Source organism: Octodon degus, unplaced genomic scaffold (genome assembly GCF_000260255.1).
Source record: "Octodon degus isolate 3935 unplaced genomic scaffold, OctDeg1.0 scaffold00103, whole genome shotgun sequence".
NCBI lineage: Eukaryota > Metazoa > Chordata > Mammalia > Rodentia > Octodontidae > Octodon > Octodon degus.
In genome coordinates this window covers 6,357,478-6,363,324 of record NW_004524679.1, presented here as the reverse complement: position 1 = coordinate 6,363,324, position 5,847 = coordinate 6,357,478, and positions in this window count along the sequence as shown.

The window sequence follows — 5,847 nt, the reverse complement described above, 5'->3', positions numbered from 1 at the left end:
TTGAAGAAAAAACAATCTAAAATAAAACAACACATGCTATACATATTACTACTTTCAGGTCAAAGAGAAACAAATAGAGCTTTAGTAGAAACTCAATTATGCTATATGACAGAATTATGCTTATTCTCTTTTGCATAAGGGATTAATGATTCAGTTTATGCTGTATTTCTATCACAAAAATAGAAACAAAATTAATAACTTTACTGTCAAACCAATTTAAGGGAAAGTTAGATTATCATTTTATGTAATTTTTAAAAATCATAAAGTATATAACCTTTTTATCTTTTATTCATTTTAATGGGAAAAAAGATAAAATAGCAATGAAACAGTTTCAAAACAAGTTAGTAGGGGGCCTGCCCCATAGCGCAGTTTTTAAGTGGCTGCTTCAACAAAGCAGTCAGCCTAACCTCACTATCTCACTGCATTTCAAACATCTTAGGCTAAATCGTTTGATAATAACAATAAGCTTTTCTTCTGGATGGTTAACAACCTAAGTTTGCAGACCAAAATTAGAGAAAAAGGAGGGCTACAAGGAAAGCCAACATTTTGGCCCTAACCTTCTAAGGTCAATTAAGACTCAGGACATATGAGAACTTGTACTGTAATGTCATCTACCTCGGTAGTGTCCCAAATTTTCTGATCAAGAAGATTATGGGGCCAAAAAGGAAAGTGATCGATGACGTAGAGTGTGCCTAAGGAGAGTCACATGGGGAGAAGACACTCTCTCAGGCTTTCACAGAGAGCACATTGGCCAAGCAATGGCCGTGACTCATCCACGTGGCTGACACTGATAAAGGTTCTACAATCTGAAGTATAGGATCTCAGGATAAATCCTGACGGGATTTCATTGACCTTCTCAGACCAAAAAGCTACAACTCTTGTTGCATAGGTCCTGCTTTACCTTGGTCTTAACCATCCAGTAGAAAAGTATGAAGACGAAATATAGGAAGTAAAGCCATGCTGTTATGTTGAGCTGTGGGGGACTCGGGTCAATAATTTCTGACATTGCCAGTTAAACAGAGGATCCAATGCTATTATGATCTGCTGGACCCTTTTGGAATGTTTTGCTAAGTTTACACACCTATAATATTCAATAACAGAACTTAGAAAAATAGGGTGTACAGATGAATGTCCATTTTGTATCTGTGTATTCAAAGTGGTTAGGATAGATATATAGTTGCATTCTCTTAATGAATAGAATGATTTGTTCTAATGGTGTTTGTAAATAGGATCTCAAGTCTGCATCTTGTACAGCAATTAACCACTGAGAAGAATATATGCAGTGTGTTATTTGTTGAAACTGTACTTCCGATTTGATTTGAAACTGTCACATTGCTGTTTATCAATAAAATTAAAAAAAAAACAGCCTCAGGTTGCTGTGGTTCAATCCCCAGAACTCCAGGGAGCCAAACATGCCCTGAAGGCATTCTGAGCCAGCCCAAAAAAAAAATAATTCTGTCATTTGGGCTGGGGAGATGGCTCAGTAGAATAAGTGCTTCCCTGGCAAGCGCAACGGTCTGAGTTCAATCCTTGGTTCTGCCAAAAAAAAGAAAAAAGAAAAAAAGAAAGAAAGAAAAAAGTTAGGACACCTACAATAATTAATACATTGCATATTGTTGTCTTCATAGTAGTTATTCAAAGGACAAGATGCAGACATGATATCTTGTCTAAACAATATTAGTACAAACCTTCTTTCTCACTGAACTAAGAGTAAGAAGCTGAATATCTATCCTAACTATCTTGTGTATACATATATATTTTTTCACTACAAAACAGTCCTTTATTTATATCCTTTCTTCTTTTGTTTTGTCAGAGATTAGTGTTCTATTGCAGTTAGAGAAGCTATATTTGGTGAAGTATTTAAAGATCTACAAGGCATTGTACATGGTTTCAGGGTAAATCCTGAGGGGATTTGACTGACCTTGTCTGATACAAGTTATGTTTTTAGTTATATAAGTCTTTCCTTAACTTGATCTTAATCATCCAGAAGAAAAGTATAACCACAAGATATAAAACGTAATGCCATGTTAATGTGCTGAGCTGTAAAAGGCTCAAGTCAACAACTTCTGATGATTGCCAGTTCTGCTGATAACCCACTAATATTGTGGACTATTGGACTATATTGGGTTATTTTGCTGAACTCGAGTACCTATCATCTTCAAGTATGAAAAAGTACTTTAAAGACTTCTCGAAATAAAGTGTCTCTAACTGCAGTGGAACACCCATCTCTGACAAAACAAAACAAAAAAGGGGATATAAATAAAGGACCATTTTGTAGTAAAAAAAGTATGTATGTTTACACAAGATAGTTGGGATAGATATACAGCTACTTTCTTTTAGTTCAATGAGAAGAAAGGTTTGTACGAATATTGTTTAGACAGGTTATCATGTCTACATTTTGTGCTATTAATAACTACTAGGAAGACAATAATGTGCAATGTATTAATTAGTATAACTGTCCTATTAACCTGTTTTGAAACTGTTTCAGTGCCATTTTATCTTTTTTCTCATTAAAATGAATAAAATTTAAGAAAAAATAAAGTATTAATCATCATTTTAAATAGTAAAATTATTATTTGCAAGCATTCTACTTAGTATATATTTGTCTTAAAAAAATTTCAAATGTTGAGAGCTTCATGTACGTTTATAAAATCTGTGTGTGGGGTGTGTATGTGTGTATGTGTGTATGTGTTCATTAGTGTGTGTATCTGTATTGGTATTGGCTTTATTTTTGTATTTAGGGAAGGGTCTACAGGGTGTTTATGTATTGGTATTGTCATTGCATTACATTGAAGATACAAAATTTAGAACAGAGGTTAAAAACTTTAGCCAATAGGCTAGATTCAGACCTTAAGTGGGTTCTGTTTTGCCTTATGTGATGCTTTGTTTTTCTTTTTATTGATTTACTTACCAAAATGAAAGGTTTGGATAATTTCATATAAAAGTCTGGATTCTCAGCTTCTTTTAAAAAAGAAAGCCATAATGAAACAGCCTGCATTCTCACATGGTTACAATCAGCTGAGGTAAGATATAGCTACCACGATTAGAAAAAGATGTATACTTTCTGATTGACCATAGTCCTTACTACTATCTGTTGTTTTCTGGTCTTTTATTTACGTTACCAACCTTGCTTCTATAGGAGTCAGTCTGTGACTCTTGATTTTTCTGTTGTTTATGTGAATGACTTAGTATATATATTTGCAAAAATACTTCTTAGTTTTCATATTTCTTTAAATGTAAAATCTTATTACATATGTATGTACATTTGTAATGTGATTCATAAATCTATACAGTTTAGAAAATGCTGTTACATTTAATCAAATTGTTGTACCTAATTTGCCTGTCATTTACTAGGAAAATAAAAATGAAAGGTATTTCAATGCCAGAATTTGATTACATTCATGTAAATTCTGAAACATTTTCAATATCTAAATCAAAAATCAAAACTCAAATAATTTTTAACTTAAAATCATTTATTGATAAAGGCTAGTGTATTGTAATTCCCCAGCACTGATGTCACATTCAAATACCAAATTTGGCACTTAAGGAGGTACATCCACTACTAGATCACTAGGGTATTATTTAGTGAACATGATACTATTTTTTCCTTTTTGGTGGAACCAGGGATTGAACTCAGGCCCTTGCGCTTGCCAGGGAAGCGCTTATTCCACTGAGCCATCCCCCCAGCCCCATGAACATGATATTTAAGATCCATTTTTAACATGATATTTGCTATATATTAGAAACACCATCATGATGAATTTCATTTTCTATGTTCATAATTAAGGATAGGCAACATAGTATACTCTCCATCTCCCTCAAACCATATGAAGCCTTCTAATTGACAAGATATGGACAATCTTAAATTATAGGCATCCAAAAGAAGAAAAACTTATTATCAAAAAGTCATTTAGTCTGAAAAAGATATCTGAAATTGAAAAGGGGGCATTATTATTAGACAACATTAAAATATACCTTAGGATTAGGATTGCCCTCTTTGTCCTTTGTCTCTGAGCAACTGTCCATTCCTTCCCCCATTGCTACCTAAAAGGCATAAGGCCAAGAGTAATATGGTTTCTCCGTTGGGACAGAAATTTAACTGAAATTTTCATAGATATTTTTGGAGAATCTCCAATTTTTTAAAAATGTATTAGAAGAAAAATAATTTTCCATATTTTAGAACTATTAGCATATCTGTAAAGAAGGTGTCCTGAATACTTAGAATAATTCCTGTTCAGAAGCTTAGTCTTTTTCATTATTGCTGTAATGCACTTAATAGCCTGTGCTACCCTGCAAAACTGAATGTACCTAACCAAGCATCACGCAGTTAAGAGGTAGATGGGCATAGGAATTACTTTCCCATTATTTAAAAATAATGTCACAGTTTTTGTGTCAAGGACCCTTTCAAACCGCATGATCTTGCAGTTTTCTTTAACGTCTGTTTAGTTTCAAGGGATTAAGTTGCTCCCTGTGGCTACAAACCATCACTGCACTGTATGTTTCTGAAACCCACTCCCACCTAATAGATGTAAATAATGACTAACTGAAAATAGTGAAACCATGGAGACACTAATTAACTGGAAACTTCAAGTAGGTGAACAAGATCTAATTAACTCTTTGTGTTTCATTTTCTTATTGTCATGAAGGATTAAACAACATTCAACATTCTCAGCTGAAAATTTTTAATGGCTTCCCTTTCCTACTTTAGTAAGCATAGTTTTGGGAACAAGATTATGTCAGTTGGGCTGAATTTGTGCAAGCTCCAAGACATTCCCAGGAAGTTGATTTTTAAAAAATAAATACATAAATACCTGTTAACAGCTTGTTTTCTTGTCATTTGCCTCTTCCTTCTAAAAGAAGAGTGTAGCAGAAAATAAATAAAACTCGTTAATTAAGAATTCTCATTAAATATCTTCCAATTAATCAAGGCTTTATCATATTTAATAAAAACTAGTATTAAATTCTGCAGATATTTTGGATACATTGTACAAAATGAAAAATCAGTGAGGAAAAGTAGAAAAAATGTAGAAAAACTTGAATTGATATTAGATGGTATTTTAAATACATGGATAATGCTACAACATTCTGTTTCATCCCATGGAATACAGAGCAATGTGAAATGTCATGTTGCATAGGTATTTTATCTATATGAAGGAATGAAATAAGATTATCTATTTCTGCTTAAGAATATGGGCTTGGATCAATTCTAAAATGATATATAAAAATATTGTCTTTTCCCTTTCTCTCAGGAGCTTTCCTTCCCATCCCATCCCATTGGGTATTCCCAGGTTTTTGAAAGGAGAAAAGGACATATATCTTTTTTCTCATTTTTTATTTGTCCAACAAAATGATGAAAATAAGCCAAGTTTGTGCTTATTTCCTAAACATAGAGCCATTAATCATGTAGCTCACTTTATATTTACTTCTGGACAAATAGTCAACTAATTCACATCTTCCCCACAAGGATTCCACATTCATTCACTCATGGTACACACACACACACACACACACACACACACACACACACAGAGAAGCACAAACATGCATTGTTTTACTCACATCTACACTAGAAACAAGATACTAACGAGAGACACAGGCCAGATAATGGGCTTAGATAACAAAACATCCATTATTTCTAGCAGTATAGTAAATTTGAGCATTTCTCAAACCTGTAATGAAGAACAACAAAATATAAATTGGGATACTAAAAAGAACTTTAAGAAATATAATCAAGAACTTTTGAAACTCCTGCACATCCTAGTATCAAACAAGAACTTCCTATGAAACCCGCTACAAATATACACAATTGGTTCATCATTTTTCCATAATCATTTATTAACAGTCTAC